Source organism: Pseudophryne corroboree, chromosome 9 (genome assembly GCF_028390025.1).
Source record: "Pseudophryne corroboree isolate aPseCor3 chromosome 9, aPseCor3.hap2, whole genome shotgun sequence".
In the NCBI taxonomy this organism is placed as follows: Eukaryota; Metazoa; Chordata; class Amphibia; order Anura; family Myobatrachidae; genus Pseudophryne; species Pseudophryne corroboree.
In genome coordinates this window covers 230416394-230437595 of record NC_086452.1, presented here as the reverse complement: position 1 = coordinate 230437595, position 21202 = coordinate 230416394, and the positions used below count along the sequence as shown (strand labels likewise).

At 47.3% G+C, this 21202-nt stretch overlaps 1 protein-coding gene and 1 non-coding gene across 4 annotated transcripts in view; both read left to right on the top strand.

Annotated features, from left to right (window-relative positions):
* PRPF38B (pre-mRNA processing factor 38B) overlaps positions 1-21202 on the top strand; it is a 108978-nt gene that overhangs the window by 72696 nt on the left and 15080 nt on the right. The window lies entirely within an intron of this gene.
* On the top strand, positions 6173-6292 carry LOC134959533 (U5 spliceosomal RNA). Its single transcript, XR_010187556.1, has one exon. It is a non-coding gene; the product is annotated as a U5 spliceosomal RNA (small nuclear RNA).

Below are 21202 nucleotides of genomic sequence, written 5' to 3'. Positions count from 1 at the left end.
AGTCACACAGGGAAGAAATTTCCAGGGCTTGTGGTCAAGCATGGAAACGTCACTTCACATAAATATCCTGGAACTAAGGGCCATTTACAATGCCCTAAGTCAGGCAAGACCTCTGCTTCAGGGACAGCCGGTGTTGATCCAGTCGGACAACATCACGGCAGTCGCCCACGTAAACAGACAGGGCGGCACAAGAAGCAGGAGGGCAATGACGGAAGTTGCAAGGATTCTTCGCTGGGCGGAAAATCATGTGATAGCACTGTCAGCAGTGTTCATTCCGGGAGTGGACAACTGGGAAGCAGACTTCCTCAGCAGACACGATCTTCACCCGGGGGAGTGGGGACTTCACCCAGAAGTCTTCCACATGATTGTGAACCGTTGGGAAAAAACTGGACAGATATTGCGACAGGTCAAGGGACCCTCAGGCAATAGCTGTGGACGCTCTGGTAACACCGTGGGTGTACCAGTCAGTGTATGTGTTCCCTCCTCTTCCTCTCATACCAAAAGTACTGAGAATCATAAGAAGGAGAGGAGTAAAGACTATACTCGTGGCTCCGGATTGGCCAAGAAGGACTTGGTACCCGGAAATTCAAGAGATGCTCACGGAAGACCCGTGGCCTCTACCTCTAAGAAAGGACCTGCTCCAGCAGGGACCATGTCTGTTCCAAGACTTACCGCGGCTGCGTTTGACGGCATGGCGGTTGAACGCCGGATCCTGAAGGAAAAAGGCATTCCGGATGAAGTCATCCCTACCCTGATCAAAGCCAGGAAGGATGTAACCGTACAACATTATCACCGTATTTGGCGTAAATATGTTGCGTGGTGCGAGGCCAGGAAGGCCCCTACAGAGGAATTTCAACTGGGTCGATTCCTACATTTCCTGCAAACAGGACTGTCTATGGGCCTCAAATTAGGGTCCATTAAGGTTCAAATTTCGGCCCTGTCAATATTCTTCCAAAAAGAACTAGCTTCTGTTCCTGAAGTTCAGACGTTTGTCAAGGGAGTACTGCATATACAGCCTCCCTTTTGTGCCTCCAGTGGCACCTTGGGATCTCAATGTAGTTTTGGGATTCCTAAAATCACATTGGTTTGAACCACTCACCACTGTGGACTTAAAATATCTCACATGGAAAGTGGTAATGCTGTTAGCCCTGGCTTCAGCCAGGCGTGTCTCAGAATTGGCGGCTTTATCCTATAAAAGCCCTTACCTAATTTTTCATACGGACAGGGCAGAATTGAGGACTCGTCCTCAATTTCTCCCTAAGGTGGTTTCAGCATTTCACTTAAACCAGCCTATTGTGGTGCCTGCGGCTACTAGGGACTTGGAGGATTCCAAGTTGCTGGACGTAGTCAGGGCCCTGAAAATATATGTTTCCAGGACGGCTGGAGTCAGAAAATCTGATTCGCTGTTTATCCTGTATGCACCCAACAAGCTGGGTGCTCCTTCTTCTAAGCAGACGATTGCTCGTTGGATTTGTAGTACAATTCAGCTTGCACATTCTGTGGCAGGCCTGCCACAGCCAAAATCTGTAAAAGCCCATTCCACACGGAAAGTGGGCTCATCTTGGGCGGCTGCCCGAGGGGTCTCGGCTCTACAACTTTGCCGAGCAGCTACTTGGTCAGGGGCAAACAAGTTTGCTAAATTCTACAAATTTGATACCCTGGCTGAGGAGGACCTGGAGTTCTCTCATTCGGTGCTGCAGAGTCATCCGCACTCTCCCGCCCGTTTGGGAGCTTTGGTATAATCCCCATGGTCCTTTCGGAGTCCCCAGCATCCACTAGGACGTTAGAGAAAATAAGAATTTACTTACCGATAATTCTATTTCTCATAGTCCGTAGTGGATGCTGGGCGCCCATCCCAAGTGCGGATTGTCTGCATTACTTGTACATAGTTATTGTTACAAAAATCGGGTTATCGTTGTTGTGAGCCATCTTTTCAGAGGCTCCTTCTGTTATGCTGTTAACTGGGTTCAGATCACAAGTTGTACGGTGTGATTGGTGTGGCTGGTATGAGTCTTACCCGGGATTCAAAATCCTTCCTTATTGTGTACGCTCGTCCGGGCACAGTATCCTAACTGAGGCTTGGAGGAGGGTCGTAGGGGGAGGAGCCAGTGCACACCAGGTAGTCCTAAAGCTTTTTACTTTTGTGCCCAGTCTCCTGCGGAGCCGCTATTCCCCATGGTCCTTTCGGAGTCCTCAGCATCCACTACGGACTATGAGAAATAGAATTATCGGTAAGTAAATTCTTATTTTTTACTACAGACTGCCATATTACTGTCTGCTCACAAATCGCTGGATTACATAGCTGGGACCACTTTACAGATGAAGAGAGAGAACTTTTGATTCTGAGAACTGATGTTTCCAATGCAGTAAACTGAAGTGGGCCAGAGAACATGGCCAAGTTCATGCTGTTATTAAGCAAGGACTGAAACTTTGCTCAAAATGCAGAATTCAACTGTCACACTGGAGGAACAGTTAAATGTCTCTAGCCACCTGCACCAGTCTGCAAGCAGTGGAAACATGTCTGCAAGCTGGGTAAATGAAAATGTACATGGCATAAAGTTTTTCTACGTATTTAAAGTATTTCACAGTAAAATAAGACTGCAGAACCAAGCTGCATAGTTGTCTAGAAAATAGGATTTCTTTATCATCCACTAGGGGTCACTGGAGTACTCTTGGGATATGGACGGGCGTAGCCGAACAAAGGCACTGAATATTCAAATTTAGGACTCTCCCCCCCTCCATATCCCCAAGTACCTCAGTGTACTTTGCCAGTGTTTTTTCGGTGCTCACAGCATGATCATCGGCTTGTGGCAATGGCCACTTTTCAGAAGATTTTTATTTTTATTTTTTATTTTTACACTTCCCGTCCCAGTTTCTGGAAAAACTTGGGTCCGGGATGGTGCCGCTGCAAGGCAGCGTATGGCGTGTCGGTCCTCACAAAGAGCACCCTCACAGCCACAGGCGCTATAAGGCAGCGCATGGCGTGTCGGTCCTCACAAAGAGCACCCTCACAGCCACAGGCAGCTGGTTAATGCAAGCTGCACGGAAAACAACTGGACGGAGCTTACAGAAAGAAGCTCCGTCACAGCCAAGATGACTGACAAACTGGACAGAGCTTACATACAGAAGCCCCGTCACAGCCAGCATGAGAAGTCGTCACAAGCTGGACGGAGCTTGCAGCACAAGGTATGGTGGGTCAGGGCGGTCAGCTCACGCTGCCGCCCTGCAGTGTGGGGAAAGTGTTTATTTTATGTTGGCCACAGCGATTACAGCCGCCGCTCATACCGCTGAATATCTCCCTGCACCCGCTCCAGCCGCCGCACTACCTAGCAGCAGAGCGGCCGCACGTCAATCACAGACGCCGGCCGCTCTCCCAGCACTAATACAGCTCAGAGCGGCCGCACGTCAATCAGACGCCGGCCGCTCTCCCAACCCGGCCACCGCTGTACACAGCGCCGCCCGAGCCAGCTACTCGGCAGAACTCCGGAGCACTGCTCAGAGCGGCCGCACGTCAATCACAGACGGCGGCCGCTCTCCCATCGCTAAGACCGGAAGCACAGCTCAGAGCGGCCGCACGTCAATCACAGACGCCGGCCGCTCTCCTGTACACAGCGCCGGCCGAGCCAGCTACTCCGGAGCACAGCTCAGAGCGGCCGCACGTCAATCAGACGCCGGCCGCTCTCCCAACGCTGGTACCCGGCCACCGCTGTACACAGCGCCGCCCGAGCCAGCTACTCGGCAGACAGCCAGCGACGCCGTATCATATCCGGTCACTGAGGTCTGAAGTCGCCGCAGCTATACTCTGCGCTCTCCTGCTCTCCCGGCACCGCTGCAGGTAACATGGGGTGGAAGTTACCTTACAAGCAGCGCAGCTGCAAGGGGGGGTGAGGGGGGAGTATATGGCCATAGCAGCAGATATGAAAGGCTGCAAGGAGTTAACAAAAGTTTGTTAAGCAGTTAATAGCCTATCATAACCTAAGGGTTTCTGTTAAGACTGCAATATAATACATTCACTGCAGGCTGGATTTATAGTAACTGGAGGTTAACTAAGTGTATGGTTAACTAAGTGTATGTGTTTACTGTATAATAGATCTGTAATAACATATACGCTATATATATTAACGGTATAAAAGGCTATTAAGGCTATAAATTGCCTGTACTGTGAATTTCAGTGAAAGCAAAACGGCCATTTTAATTATTGCTGTTTTTCCAGCTTATAATTCCTGAACATTCCGGCCATACACCTTTACTCCACAAGGAGGCGCAGGGGTGTTGGTGGGAATTTTTAGTTCAAGATAATTCTAGAACATTCCTGTCCTACATCTCTAAGCCACCAGAAGGCGCAGGGGTGTTAGTAGGAATTTGCTTCGGGTTTCATATGCCAATATGAACTGTTTTTCACATAAAGAATACTTTAGGTTCCTAAGGATTTCCGTACATTCATATAAATATGCAGTTCAGCAATAACATATATATATATATATATATATATATATATATATATATATATGCCATATAATAATTTCATTAAGTCGTGCAAGTGTCTGTCTGTTGCCTATTATGGTGTCTGTCTACATAGCAAGTAAGGCTATAGTGCAGACTAAAAATACTTTTATAAAATTGGCAATTCAAATTAAAAGAGCAGTAATCGGAGTCTCGGAATTACTCCGCCAGCTCTAACAAAAGACAGTCTTTCCAAAGGGCTAATTTTCCTTTGGCTACCAGAGTGTTTATTTCACTGGTCTTATAATTTAATGCACGATTCTATGTCAATCTCACACCGATAAATACGAGTGAGAACGGTACAGTAGTCCAGCACTCAGATAGTGCGGGGTTTTGGATAACCATACATATTCGTTGCCAAAAGGACGCGATCCGTCATGGGTTGATGAGTTTCTGTCAAACATTATAAAAACCCAGGATATATTTGGGTCACTAGAATCTATGTATGAAACCATGCCGATCACTGTTAAAAGAAGCGGCAGAGTATAGCTGAAAAGCTTCTGATAACGCCGGTTATTTTCATTGTCGCTAGTTAAGCGCGACAAGGCCAGAGCTTGTTTGCTCCTAAATTTCATATACTTGTAACGGCATTTTTATTCCTTTATGATATTCAGCCATTACCGCATACAGTATACTTGTTACGGCGTTTTATCCCTTTATACAAAAACAGTCACGCCTTGTAACGACAGGACGTTAGTCAGCAAGCCAGTGGTTTGATGACCTCTTTTACAATTGTGGAAGCGCGTCTTTACATGTTACATTTGCGAGGTTTCATGACTTCAACTTATATATGTCTCAGCTGTTTACAGCTTAAAGACAAAACTGCCTCTGTTGAACGGTTTGGCAGGTTGTCATTTAGTCTTTGCTGGTTTATAAACCAGGCAATAGTACGCCAACAGAGTCACAGTTACTTATTCCCCTCTGTTTGAGCAAAATCAAACAGCTCCGTTGCAATATCAATCAGCAAGTCATTTACTACAGTTAGAAAATGGATTTTCTGCAGTTAGTTTTTGCTTATTGAAGCCACAAAATTGTATAATTGCATTTGATCTTCACAATGCGTATTTACCCAGTCCGGTTTCTTCATCACAGGTTCTAGCGTTTGCAAATCGCCACAACCATTAACATTTCATTTCTACCGTTGCTTATCGCTTCCGGTATTTGCTACAGTGATGTTGGAATGATAGCTCATCTCACATAAGAACTATGTATTAACAAAGTTCCTCTAACTTGCGCTACTAAGGTATACTACAGTAGCAGATTAAGTTTGAAAACAATCACATCTAAGTCTGTCTAAACGATGTCAATTCCTAGGTAAGATTATAAATACGGTAAATCAACGACTTTTACCTACTACACCAGCAAGAACAAAAGTACACGCACACTAGCGGTACATTGGTGTATTTACTTATTAAGAATAAGATGTGTTTTCAATTTAGTTCGCCACCCTTCACTCGCGTGTCCCACAGAGGGACAAGGGTGCGTATACTCTAGACGACAGTCACAGAGAGTCAGGATTTGTAGTTAAAATCAACGCAAAGGTTCTAAAACACGACAGATTGCTGTCGATAAATGTACTAGAACTCTGTGCATTTTACAATGCAAGAGATAAATGTCCTAGAACATTTTACAATGCAATAAATAATTCGCTTTCAGTCTGACCAAGGATAGACTCTGGTTTTCTCTTCAGAACGAATAAATCTTTCACTTTTTACTAAAGATTTCCGTGGAGAGGAACAACCGTAAGTTTCATGTAATTTAATTTTGTTTTTGTTTTTGTTTTTTCATGCCTGGCTCACGCTGCCCTTAAGCAGTCAAACAAAGCAACGGCAGTTGCATACTCAACAACCAGTGAGAACCAATAAGCCGCAAGGCGGTAGGTAACTCAAATCTTCAATGGCTCAGAACGCCATTATGTGAAAATGTCAAAAGATCAATCCGTGAGTGGACATCTGTTAGACAGACGATCTCACCCGTCAGGGTTTGGATCTTAAAAACTGGACATTAAATCCACAGGTGTTTTAGATGTAAGTCCACAGAAGGGGGTTACCCTCAAGTATACATGAGGGCATCTCGCCACAATTACAAAAGCTCAGTATGTGTACATCACATTCATGGGGTTATTCAGCATCGTGTATTTGGCTCCACCATTTTCCGCTTCTTTCTTCGTTGCCAAAACGGATCAGAAGACAGTTCGTCAGTCATACTGGTGGTATCTCATGGGTTTCAGAGAAGTTTGCTTCTCGAATTTTCAAGGAATACTTGCACACGATCTTGGCCCGCTCATAATACGTCCAACCTGTTACATCAGGGAACGTTCTTTTACCCATAGTTACCTAGGTACCTATTATCTATGTACCGCAGCTGCGGTTGACGGGGTGAGGGTTCAGACCGCCCTCTTAAAAAAAAAATAAATAAATAAATAAATAAAAAAAAAAATAGAGCATTACAGTATCGGTTATACCAACCATGTTACGAAATAGTAAGCCGCTTAAGGCAGCTCATTATTAAAAATTTTAACATTTTTCGTGTGCTTACATAAGTTGTAAACTTCGGAAGTTTCCAACATCATCCTTCAAGTTACCCGTATTCTGTTAAACGGGATGGGATGGAAAACTGCGTTCATCTGCACTAAGAGTGCAGGTATCTGTGTGGTAAACTTATTTTCAAAGCGTTTGCCTCTAGTTGCGTCTGTAAACATCTTTCTACAAGGTGTCACCAAAGCTCAGACTCTATTTATCCCACCTACAGCGCCAGGCGATTTCAGGTTGGGTTCAGATTTTCTTACAGTTTCATATTTTGGAACCCTTTCAACAAATGGGGATTAAGTTTCTCACTTTGGAAAACATTTTTCTTCTAGCCTTGGCTTCGGCAAGGGTGCTTCGGCAAGGATTTTGTTTTCATATTTGGGTGCCTTGTATTCCAAGCCACCGTATTTGAGTTTTCTCATGACAAAGCAGATCTTCGGACGAAAACCGCTTTCGTATTCTTCACATCAATATACCAATAGTGGTTCCTGTGGGGACAGCACATTCTAAAATTCTGAATGTGGTACAAGCGTTACGCGTTTATATATGTACCAAACGACTACAGTACGTGATATGAATACGTTGTTTGTTCTATATGATACTGCAAACTGGGGTTAGCCAGTTTCTCAGCAGACATTATCCAGTTGGATAATAATAATGACTACAAGTCAGGCTTACGTTACGGCTAAGTTACAATCGCCTACGTCAGTAATAGTTCATCCCACAGGTTCTGTGGGAATGTCAGACCCAGCGGGTCGTGGAGCGTCTACTACGCGGCTACATAGCCTTCAGTGCACCACGTTTGTGCACTTTTACATATGAATGGTGAAGCCATCAGCATCTAGCTTTGGCTGCCTACTGTTACAAGTATCAAACAGCTCTCCCGCCACGAGGGAAGCTTTGGTACGTCCCAAGAGTACTCCAGTGACCCCTAGTGGATGATAAAGAAAATAGGATTTTGGTACTTACCAGGTAAATCCTTTTCTTTGAATCCATAGGGGGCACTGGACGCCCACCCAGAGCAGTTTTACCTGGGTTGTTTTAAGCTCAAGGGAGCTTAGGGTAACAAATTTTACGTAATTGATATTAAGCTCAGAGGAGCTTATGGTAACACATTTTCACCGATGGGTTCAAATTATAAAGGGCTATCGGTTATGGTGTCAACTGTTTAGTTGACAATATGGTTATGGGTCAACATTATTGTTGTCCGTTATGTTATAGGTATTCTCCATTGTCAACCTCTTTATATCCTGTTCGCTCAGTAAAAAACACTGGCAAAGTACACTGAGGTACTTGGGGATATGGAGGGGGGGAGAGTCCTAAATTTGAATATTCAGTGCCTTTGTTCGGCTACGCCCGTCCATATCCCAAGAGTACTCCAGTGCCCCCTATGGATTCAAAGAAAAGGATTTACCTGGTAAGTACCAAAATCCTATTTTTGGTACTTATCAGGTAAATCCTTTTCTTTGAATCCATAGGGGGCACTGGAGTACTCTTGGGATATGGACGGGGCGTAGCCGGAAATGGCACATATTTAAATATTTAAATTAGTAACTGGCCATCCCCTCCATATTCCCATAGAGCCTTCAGTATTTTTACTGGGCCGAACAGGAGTGATAGAGAGGATGAACTATAGAGAATTACATATAACATTATATGAACCTATAACATTATAATATAATGGTCAACACTATAGTTGACACACAACGTAACTGATAACAATCAGTTGACACCATAAGATATCACCATAACATCGTATGCATTGGTGCTAAAGTGTTACCATAAGATCCACAGAACTTACCACAAGACAGGTAAACTGCTCTGGGTGGGCGTCCAGTGCCCCCTATGGATTCAAAGAAAAGGATTTACCTGGTAAGTACCAAAATCCTATTTTCTTTTTCATCCACTAGGGGTCACTGGAGTACTCATGGGACGTACCAAAGTTTCCCGTTGGGTGGGGGAGCTGTTTGGCACCTGTAACACTACACGGCCAAAGCTAGATGCTGATGCCGTAAACGTAGCCAACCTGTAAAAGCGCACCAACATGCTCACTGATGGTCATGCACTGATGACCATGTAGCAGCTCGTCTAAGTAGTTTCGTAGAAACTCCACGACCTGCTGCTCCTGGCGTTCCTAAAGAACGTATGGAATGGTCTGACACTGATGTAGGCGGTTGAAGCCCGCTTATGACGTTCACTAGAACGTGTGGAATGGTCTGACCCTGATGTAGGCGTTGTAGCCTATCATGAAGCTAGGCCTGACGTATGACAAAGTCTGCTTGGAAGCTGGTAAAGCCATCTTAACTATATTATAGAGAACAACAATGTGTCTGTTCTACGTACAATTGATGTTTGGGTAACATAAACGCGTAGTGCGCGTACCACATTGAAAGTAACTTAAGTTCCCGAACCTATTGATAACCAAGGAACTACATTAATTAATTAATTAATTGATGCGTGACATTATACTTTCTCTATCGTCCTAGTGGATGCTGGGGTTCCTGAAAGGACCATGGGGAATAGCGGCTCCGCAGGAGACAGGGCACAAAAGTAAAGCTTTCCGATCAGGTGGTGTGCACTGGCTCCTCCCCCTATGACCCTCCTCCAGACTCCAGTTAGATTTTTGTGCCCGGCCGAGAAGGGTGCAATCTAGGTGGCTCTCCTAAAGAGCTGCTTAGAAAAAGTTTAGCTTAGGTTTTTTATTTTACAGTGAGTCCTGCTGGCAACAGGATCACTGCAACGAGGGACTGAGGGGAGAAGAAGTGAACTCACCTGCGTGCAGGATGGATTGGCTTCTTGGCTACTGGACATCAGCTCCAGAGGGACGATCACAGGTACAGCCTGGATGGTCACCGGAGCCGCGCCGCCGGCCCCCTTGCAGATGCTGAAGTCAGAAGAGGTCCAGAATCGGCGGCTGAAGACTCCTGCAGTCTTCTAAAGGTAGCGCACAGCACTGCAGCTGTGCGCCATTTTCCTCTCAGCACACTTCACACGCAGTCACTGAGGGTGCAGGGCGCTGGGGGGGGGCGCCCTGGGAGGCAAATGTAACCTATATAAAGGCTAAAAATACCTCACATATAGCCCCCAGAGGCTATATGGAGATATTTAACCCCTGCCTGGATTCACTAAATAGCGGGAGACGAGCCCGCCGGAAAAGGGGCGGGGCCTATCTCCTCAGCACACGGCGCCATTTCCTCTCACAGCTCCGCTGGTCAGGACGGCTCCCAGGTCTCTCCCCTGCACTGCACTACAGAAACAGGGTAAAACAGAGAGGGGGGGCAAATTTATGGCGATATTTTGATATATATAAAGCAGCTATAAGGGAGCACTTATTATAAGGCTATCCCTGTTATATATAGCGCTTTTGGTGTGTGCTGGCAAACTCTCCCTCTGTCTCCCCAAAGGGCTAGTGGGTCCTGTCTTCGTTAGGAGCATTCCCTGTGTGTCTGCTGTGTGTCGGTACGTGTGTGTCGACATGTATGAGGACGATATTGGTGTGGAGGCGGAGCAATTGCCAAATATGAGGATGTCACCCCCTAGGGAGTCGACACCAGAATGGATGCCTTTATTTATGGAACTACGGGATAGTGTCAACGCGCTAAAGCAGTCGTTTGACGACATGAGACGGCCGGACAATCACTTAGTGCCTGTCCAGGCGACTCAAACACCGTCAGGGGCTGTGAAACGCCCTTTGCCTCAGTCGGTCGACACAGACCCAGACACAGGCACTGACTCCAGTGGTGACGAATCAACCGTATTTTCCAGTAGGGCCACACGTTATATGATTTTGGCAATGAAGGAGGCGTTACATTTAGCTGATACTACAGGTACCACTAAACAGGGTATTATGTGGGGTGTGAAAAAACTACCTATAGTTTTTCCTGAATCAGAAGAATTAAATGACGTGTGTAATGAAGCGTGGGTTGCCCCTGATAAAAAGCTGATAATTTCAAAGAAATTATTGGCATTATACCCTTTCCCGCCAGAGGTTAGGGAGCGCTGGGAAACACCTCCTAGGGTGGACAAGGCGCTAACACGCTTATCTAAACAAGTGGCGTTACCCTCTCCTGAGACGGCCGCACTTAAAGATCCATCAGATAGGAGGATGGAAAATATCCAAAAAAGTATATACACACATGCAGGTGTTATACTACGACCAGCTATAGCGACTGCCTGGATGTGCAGTGCTGGGGTAGTTTGGTCAGAGTCCCTGATTGAAAATATTGATACCCTGGACAGGGACAATATTTTACTGTCGTTAGAACAAATAAAGGATGCATTTCTTTATATGCGTGATGCACAGAGGGATATCTGCACACTGGCATCACGGGTAAGTGCTATGTCCATTTCGGCCAGAAGAGCTTTATGGACGCGACAGTGGACAGGCGATGCGGATTCAAAACGACATATGGAAGTTTTGCCGTATAAAGGGGAGGAGTTATTTGGAGTCGGTCTATCAGATTTGGTGGCCACGGCTACAGCCGGGAAATCCACCTTTCTACCTCAAGTCACTCCCCAACAGAAAAAGGCACCGACTTTTCAACCGCAGCCCTTTCGTTCCTTTAAAAATAAGAGAGCAAAGGGCTATTCATATCTGCCACGAGGCAGAGGTCGAGGGAAGAGACAGCAACAGGCAGCTCCTTCCCAGGAACAGAAGCCTTCCCCGGCTTCTACAAAAGCCTCAGCATGACGCTGGGGCTTCTCAAGCGGACTCGGGGACGGTGGGTGGTCGTCTCAAAAATTACAGCGCGCAGTGGGCTCACTCGCAGGTAGATCCCTGGATCCTGCAGATAATATCTCAGGGGTACAGGTTGGAATTAGAGACAGATCCACCTCGCCGTTTCCTGAAGTCTGCTTTACCAACGTCCCCCTCCGAAAGGGAGACGGTTTTGGAAGCCATTCACAAGCTGTACTCTCAGCAGGTGATAGTCAAGGTACCTCTTCTACAACAAGGGAAGGGGTATTATTCCACTCTTTTTGTGGTACCGAAGCCGGATGGCTCGGTAAGGCCTATTCTAAATCTGAAGTCCTTGAACCTGTACATAAAGAAGTTCAAGTTCAAGATGGAGTCACTCAGAGCAGTGATAGCGAACCTGGAAGAGGGGGACTTTATGGTATCCTTGGACATCAAGGATGCGTATCTCCACGTTCCAATTTACCCCTCACACCAGGGGTACCTCAGGTTCGTTGTACAAAACTGTCACTATCAGTTTCAGACGCTGCCGTTCGGATTGTCCACGGCACCTCGGGTCTTTACAAAGGTAATGGCCGAGATGATGATTCTTCTTCGAAGAAAAGGCGTATTAATTATCCCATACTTGGACGATCTCCTAATAAGGACAAGGTCCAGAGAACAGCTAGAGATGGGATTAGCACTGTCTCAAGAAGTGCTAAAACAGCACGGGTGGATTCTGAATATTCCAAAATCCCAGTTAATGCCGACAACTCGTCTGCTGTTCCTAGGGATGATTCTGGACACGGTTCAGAAAAAGGTTTTTCTCCCGGAGGAAAAAGCCAAGGAGTTATCCGAGCTTGTCAGGAACCTCCTAAAACCAGGAAAGGTGTCTGTACATCAATGCACAAGAGTCCTGGGAAAAATGGTGGCTTCTTACGAAGCAATTCCATTCGGCAGATTCCACGCAATTCTGGAACTAAGAGCAATATACAATGCTCTAAGCCAGGCAGAACCTCTGCTTCAGGGAAAACCGGTGTTGATCCAGTCGGACAACATCACGGCAGTCGCCCATGTGAACAGACAGGGCGGCACAAGAAGCAGGAGTGCAATGGCAGAAGCTGCAAGGATTCTTCGCTGGGCAGAGAATCATGTGATAGCACTGTCAGCAGTGTTCATCCCGGGAGTGGACAACTGGGAAGCAGACTTCCTCAGCAGACACGATCTTCACCCGGGAGAGTGGGGACTTCATCCAGAAGTCTTCCACTTGCTGGTAACCCGTTGGGAAAGACCAATGGTGGACATGATGGCGTCTCGCCTCAACAAAAAACTGGACAGGTATTGCGCCAGGTCAAGAGATCCGCAGGCAATAGCTGTGGACGCGCTGGTAACGCCTTGGGTGTACCAGTCGGTGTATGTGTTTCCTCCTCTGCCTCTCATACCAAAAGTATTGAGAATTATACGGCAAAGAGGCGTAAGGACGATACTAGTGGTTCCGGATTGGCCAAGAAGGACTTGGTACCCGGAACTTCAAGAGATGATCACGGAAGATCCGTGGCCTCTACCTCTAAGGAGGGACTTGCTTCAGCAGGGTCCCTGTCTGTTTCAAGACTTACCGCGGCTGCGTTTGACGGCATGGCGGTTGAACGCCGGATCCTAAAGGAAAAAGGCATGCCGGAAGAAGTCATTCCTACTTTGATTAAAGCAAGGAAGGAAGTAACCGTGCAACATTATCACCGAATTTGGCGAAAATATGTTGCGTGGTGCGAAGATCGGAGTGCTCCGACGGAGGAATTTCAACTGGGTCGATTCCTACATTTCCTGCAATCAGGATTGTCTATGGGTCTCAAATTGGGATCTATTAAGGTTCAAATTTCGGCCCTGTCGATTTTCTTTCAAAAAGAATTGGCTTCAGTCCCTGAAGTCCAGACCTTTGTTAAGGGAGTGCTACATATACAGCCTCCTGTGGTGCCTCCAGTGGCACCGTGGGATCTCAATGTGGTTTTGGACTTTCTAAAATCTCATTGGTTTGAACCACTAAAGAAGGTGGATTTGAAATATCTCACATGGAAAGTGACCATGCTTCTAGCCCTGGCTTCGGCCAGGAGAGTGTCAGAACTGGCAGCTTTATCTTACAAAAGCCCATATCTGATTTTCCATTCGGACAGGGCAGAACTGCGGACTCGTCCGCATTTTCTCCCTAAGGTGGTGTCAGCATTTCATCTGAACCAGCCTATTGTAGTGCCTGCGGCTACAAGTGACTTGGAGGACTCCAAGTTACTGGACGTTGTCAGAGCATTAAAAATATATATTGCAAGGACAGCTGGAGTCAGAAAATCTGACTCGTTGTTTATATTGTATGCACCCAACAAGATGGGTGCTCCTGCGTCTAAGCAGACGATTGCTCGTTGGATCTGTAGCACAATCCAACTTGCACATTCTGTGGCAGGCCTGCCACAGCCTAAATCTGTAAAGGCCCACTCCACAAGGAAGGTGGGCTCATCTTGGGCGGCTGCCCGAGGGGTCTCGGCATTACAACTTTGCCGAGCAGCTACGTGGTCAGGGGAGAACACGTTTGTAAAATTTTACAAATTTGATACTCTGGCTAAGGAGGACCTGGAGTTCTCTCATTCGGTGCTGCAGAGTCATCCGCACTCTCCCGCCCGTTTGGGAGCTTTGGTATAATCCCCATGGTCCTTTCAGGAACCCCAGCATCCACTAGGACGATAGAGAAAATAAGATTTTACTTACCGATAAATCTATTTCTCGGAGTCCGTAGTGGATGCTGGGCGCCCATCCCAAGTGCGGATTATCTGCAATAATTGTACATAGTTATTGTTAACTAATTCGGGTATTGTTGAAGGAAGCCATCTTTCAGAGGCTCCGCTGTTATCATACTGTTAACTGGGTTTAGATCACAAGTTGTACGGTGTGATTGGTGTGGCTGGTATGAGTCTTACCCGGGATTCAAAATCCTCCCTTATTGTGTACGCTCGTCCGGGCACAGTACCTAACTGGAGTCTGGAGGAGGGTCATAGGGGGAGGAGCCAGTGCACACCACCTGATCTGGAAAAGCTTTACTTTTTGTGCCCTGTCTCCTGCGGAGCCGCTATTCCCCATGGTCCTTTCAGGAACCCCAGCATCCACTACGGACTCCGAGAAATAGATTTATCGGTAAGTAAAATCTTATTTTTTTATTTTACAGTGAGTCCTGCTGGCAACAGGATCACTGCAACGAGGGACTTAGGGGAGAAGAAGTGAACTCACCTGCGTGCAGGATGGATTGGCTTCTTGGCTACTGGACATCAGCTCCAGAGGGACGATCACAGGTACAGCCTGGATGGTCACCGGAGCCTCGCCGCCGGCCCCCTTGCAGATGCTGAAACATGAAGAGGTCCAGAATCGGCGGCAGAAGACTCCTCAGTTTTCTAAAGGTAGCGCACAGCACTGCAGCTGTGCGCCATTTTCCTCTCGGCACACTTCACACGGCAGTCACTGAGGGTGCAGGGCGCTGGGAGGGGAGCGCCCTGGGAGGCAAATGAAAACCTATTTGGCTAAAAAATACCTCACATATAGCCTCCGGGGCTATATGGAGATATTTAACCCCTGCCAGAATACACTAAAGAGCGGGAGACGAGCCCGCCGGAAAAGGGGCGGGGCCTATCTCCTCAGCACACAGCGCCATTTTCCTTACACAGCTCCGCTGGTCAGGACGGCTCCCAGGTCTCTCCCCTGCACTGCACTACAGAAACAGGGTAAAACAAGAGAGGGGGGGGCAAAATAGTGGCAAAAATTATATTATAAAAGCAGCTATACAGGGAGCACTTATTATAAGGCTATCCCTGTCATATATAGCGCTTTTGGTGTGTGCTGGCAAACTCTCCCTCTGTCTCCCCAAAGGGCTAGTGGGGTCCTGTCTTCGTTAAGAGCATTCCCTGTGTGTCTGCTGTGTGTCGGTACGTGTGTGTCGACCTGTATGAGGACGATATTGGTGTGGAGGCGGAGCAATTGCCAAATATGGGGATGTCACCTCCTAGGGGGTCGACACCAGAATGGATGCCTTTATTTATGGAATTACGGGATAGTGTCAACACGCTAAAGCAGTCGTTTGTCGACATGAGACGGCCGGACAATCAGTTAGTGCCTGTCCAGGCGCCTCAAACACCGTCAGGGGCTGTAAAACGCCCTTTGCCTCAGTCGGTCGACACAGACCCAGACACAGGCACTGATTCCAGTGGCGGCGGTGACGAATCAACCGTATTTTCCAGTAGGGCCACACGTTATATGATTTTGGCAATGAAGGAGGCGTTACATTTAGCTGATACTACTGGTACCACTAAACAGGGTATTATGTGGGGTGTGAAAAAACTACCTATAGTTTTTCCTGAATCAGAAGAACTACATGATGTATGTGATGAAGCGTGGGTTGCCCCCGATAAAAAGATGCTAATTTCAAAGAAGTTATTAGCTTTATACCCTTTCCCGTCAGAGGTTAGGGTGCGCTGGGAAACACCTCCTAGGGTGGATAAGGCGCTCACACGCTTATCTAAACAAGTGGCGTTACCCTCTCCTGAGACGGCCGCACTTAAAGATCCAACAGATAGGAGGATGGAAAATATCCAAAAAAGTATATACACACATACAGGTGTTATACTACGACCAGCTATAGCGTCAGCCTGGATGTGCAGTGCTGGAGTAGTTTGGTCAGAGTCCCTGATTGAAAATATTGATACCCTGGATAGGGACAATGTTTTACTGTCTTTAGAGCAAATAAAGGATGCATTTCTTTATATGCGTGATGCACAGAGGGATATCTGCACACTGGCATCACGGGTAAGTGCTATGTCCATTTCGGCCAGAAGAAGTTTATGGACGCGACAGTGGTCAGGCGATGCGGACTCAAAACGGCATATGGAAGTTTTGCCGTATAAAGGGGAGGAGTTATTTGGAGTCGGTCTATCAGATTTGGTGGCCACGGCTACAGCCGGGAAATCCACCTTTTTACCTCAAGCTACTCCCCAACAGAAAAAGACACCGACTTTTCAACCGCAGTCCTTTCGTTCCTTTAAAAACAAGAGAGCAAAGGGATATTCATATCTGCCACGAGGCAGAGGAAGGGGGAAGAGACACCAACAGGCAGCTCCTTCCCAGGAACAGAAGCCCTCCCCCGCTTCTACAAAAGCCTCAGCATGACGCTGGGGCTTCTCAAGCGGACTCGGGGGCGGTGGGCGGTCGTCTCAAGCATTTCAGCGCGCAGTGGGCTCACTCGCAGGTAGATCCCTGGATCCTGCAGATAATATCTCAGGGGTACAGGTTGGAACTAGAGACAGATCCGCCTCGCCGTTTCCTGAAGTCTGCTTTACCAACGTCCCCCTCCGAAAGGGAGACGGTTTTGGAAGCCATTCACAAGCTGTACTCTCAGCAGGTGATAGTCAAGGTACCTCTTCTACAACAGGGAAAGGGGTATTATTCCACTCTATTTGTGGTACCGAAGCCGGACGGCTCGGTAAGACCTATTCTAAATCTGAAGTCCTTGAACCTGTACATAAAGAAGTTCAAGTTCAAAATGGAGTCACTCAGAGCAGTGATAGCGAACCTGGAAGAAGGGGACTTTATGGTGTCCTTGGACATCAAGGATGCGTACCTCCACGTTCCAATTTACCCCTCACACCAGGGGTACCTCAGGTTCGTTGTACAAAACTGTCACTATCCGTTTCAGACGCTGCCGTTCGGATTGTCCACGGCACCTCGGGTCTTTTACAAAGGTAATGGCCGAGATGATGATTCTTCTTCGAAGAAAAGGCGTATTAATTATCCCATACTTGGACGATCTCCTAATAAGGGCAAGGTCCAGAGAACAGCTAGAGAGGGGATTAGCACTGTCTCAAGAAGTGCTAAAACAACACGGCTGGATTCTGAATATTCCAAAATCCCAGTTAATGCCGACAACTCGTCTGCTGTTCCTAGGGATGATTCTGGACACGGTTCAGAAAAAGGTTTTTCTCCCGGAGGAAAAAGCCAAGGAGTTGTCCGAGCTTGTCAGGAACCTCCTAAAACCAGGAAAGGTGTCTGTACATCAATGCACAAGAGTCCTGGGAAAAATGGTGGCTTCTTACGAAGCAATTCCATTCGGCAGATTCCATGCACGAATTTTCCAGAGGGATCTGTTAGACAAATGGTCAGGGTCGCATCTTCAGATGCACCAGCGGATAACCCTGTCTCCAAGGACAAGGGTATCTCTTCTGTGGTGGTTGCAGAGTGCTCATCTATTGGAGGGCCGCAGATTCGGCATACAGGATTGGATCCTGGTGACCACGGACGCCAGCCTGAGAGGCTGGGGAGCAGTCACACAAGGAAGAAACTTCCAGGGAGTGTGGACGAGCCTGGAAACGTCTCTTCACATGAACATTCTGGAACTAAGAGCAATCTACAATGCTCTAAGCCAGGCAGAACCTCTGCTTCAAGGAAAACCGGTGTTGATCCAGTCGGACAACATCACGGCAGTCGCCCATGTGAACAGACAGGGCGGCACAAGAAGCAGGAGTGCAATGGCAGAAGCTGCAAGGATTCTTCGCTGGGCAGAGAATCATGTGATAGCACTGTCAGCAGTGTTCATCCCGGGAGTGGACAACTGGGAAGCAGACTTCCTCAGCAGACACGACCTTCACCCGGGAGAGTGGGGACTTCATCCGGAAGTCTTCCACATGCTGGTAACCCGTTGGGAAAGACCAATGGTGGACATGATGGCGTCTCGCCTCAACAAAAAACTGGACAGGTATTGCGCCAGGTCAAGAGATCCGCAGGCAATAGCTGTGGACGCGCTGGTAACGCCTTGGGTGTACCAGTCGGTGTATGTGTTTCCTCCTCTGCCTCTCATACCAAAAGTATTGAGAATTATACGGCAAAGAGGCGTAAGAACGATACTAGTGGTTCCGGATTGGCCAAGAAGGACTTGGTACCCGGAACTTCAAGAGATGATCACGGAAGATCCGTGGCCTCTACCTCTAAGGAGGGACTTGCTTCAGCAGGGTCCCTGTCTGTTTCAAGACTTACCGCGGCTGCGTTTGACGGCATGGCGGTTGAACGCCGGATCCTAAAGGAAAAAGGCATGCCGGAAGAAGTCATTCCTACTTTGATTAAAGCAAGGAAGGAAGTAACCGTGCAACACTATCACCGCATTTGGCGAAGATATGTTGCGTGGTGCGAGGATCGGAGTGCTCCGACGGAGGAATTTCAACTGGGTCGATTCCTACATTTCCTGCAATCAGGATTGTCTATGGGTCTCAAATTGGGATCTATTAAGGTTCAAATTTCGGCCCTGTCGATTTTCTTTCAAAAAGAATTGGCTTCAGTTCCTGAAGTCCAGACTTTTGTTAAGGGAGTGCTGCATATACAGCCTCCTGTGGTGCCTCCAGTGGCACCGTGGGATCTCAATGTGGTTTTGGAATTTCTAAAATCTCATTGGTTTGAACCACTAAAAAAGGTGGATTTAAAATATCTCACATGGAAAGTGACCATGTTACTAGCCCTGGCTTCGGCCAGGAGAGTGTCAGAACTGGCAGCTTTATCTTACAAAAGCCCATATCTGATTTTCCATTCGGACAGGGCAGAACTGCGGACTCGTCCGCATTTTCTCCCTAAGGTGGTGTCAGCATTTCATCTGAACCAGCCTATTGTAGTGCCTGCGGCTACAAGTGACTTGGAGGACTCCAAGTTACTGGACGTTGTCAGAGCATTAAAAATATATATTGCAAGGACAGCTGGAGTCAGAAAATCTGACTCGTTGTTTATATTGTATGCACCCAACAAGATGGGTGCTCCTGCGTCTAAGCAGACGATTGCTCGTTGGATCTGTAGCACAATCCAACTTGCACATTCTGTGGCAGGCCTGCCACAGCCTAAATCTGTAAAGGCCCACTCCACAAGGAAGGTGGGCTCATCTTGGGCGGCTGCCCGAGGGGTCTCGGCATTACAACTTTGCCGAGCAGCTACGTGGTCAGGGGAGAACACGTTTGTAAAATTTTACAAATTTGATACTCTGGCTAAGGAGGACCTGGAGTTCTCTCATTCGGTGCTGCAGAGTCATCCGCACTCTCCCGCCCGTTTGGGAGCTTTGGTATAATCCCCATGGTCCTTTCAGGAACCCCAGCATCCACTAGGACGATAGAGAAAATAAGAATTTACTTACCGATAATTCTATTTCTCGGAGTCCGTAGTGGATGCTGGGCGCCCATCCCAAGTGCGGATTATCTGCAATAATTGTACATAGTTATTGTTAACTAATTCGGGTTATTGTTAAGAAGCCATCTTTCAGAGGCTCCTCTGTTATCATACTGTTAACTGGTTTTGATCACAAGTTGTACGGTGTGAGTGGTGTGGCTGGTATGAGTCTTACCCGGGATTCAAAATTCCTCCCTTATTGTGTACGCTCGTCCGGGCACAGTACCTAACTGGCTTGGAGGAGGGTCATAGGGGGAGGAGCCAGTGCACACCACCTGATCGGAAAGCTTTACTTTTGTGCCCTGTCTCCTGCGGAGCCGCTATTCCCCATGGTCCTTTCAGGAACCCCAGCATCCACTACGGACTCCGAGAAATAGAATTATCGGTAAGTAAATTCTTATTATCTTTGACAGGAAAACGGAATTCGTGCGAAGTTCCGCCCTATGACCATAAAACACCAGATAGGGTGGCTTGCTTGACAAGGCCCCCAATGTTAAAACACGCCTTGCTGAGAGGCTAAGGCTAAGAGAAAACTGTTTACCAATTGAGAAACTTAACATCCACCTGTTGTAAGAATTCAAAAAATGAAGACTGTAAAAAAAAACTAAAACCAGATTCAAGTCCCATGGCGCTGTAGGTGGTATAAATGGAGGTAGTCTGAGGACACCTTGCAGGAAGGTGTGTACAATCGGCAAAGGAGCCAAACGCCTTTGCAGGTAAATTGACACGGCAGAGACCTGCACCTTGATTGTAGAATATAGTCCTCCACCAAACCCAGTCTGTAAAAATATTAAAAGACGGGATAACTTGAAAATGATGTTGGAAACTTCCGAGCGTCACACCAACCTATAGAGGCACGCTAAATCCTTTGATAATGAGCTGCCGTACTGGCTTCCCAGCCCCTAACATGGTTTGTATACCAGATTCTGGAATGCCATCCGTTCTTAAGGGAGCGCTTTCAACAGCCACCCCGTCAAACGCTGCCGCGCTAAATCGGGGTAAAAGAACGGACCCTGGTGGAACAGGTCCGGATGTGGCGGGAGCGGTGAAGGATCGGCTGCGAGTAGTCCTCGGAGATCCGAGAACCATGCCCTCCGAGGCCAATGTGGCGCCACTAGTATGACTGTCATGGAGTCTTGTATGATCCATTTTAGTAACCGAGGAAGCAGCGTAAACGTAACAGATGCACAACGCTGTACAGCCACGCGATCGTGAGAGCATCCACAGCCACTGCCTTCGGAGCTCTTGTACTGGACACATACTGGGATGTTTGATGATT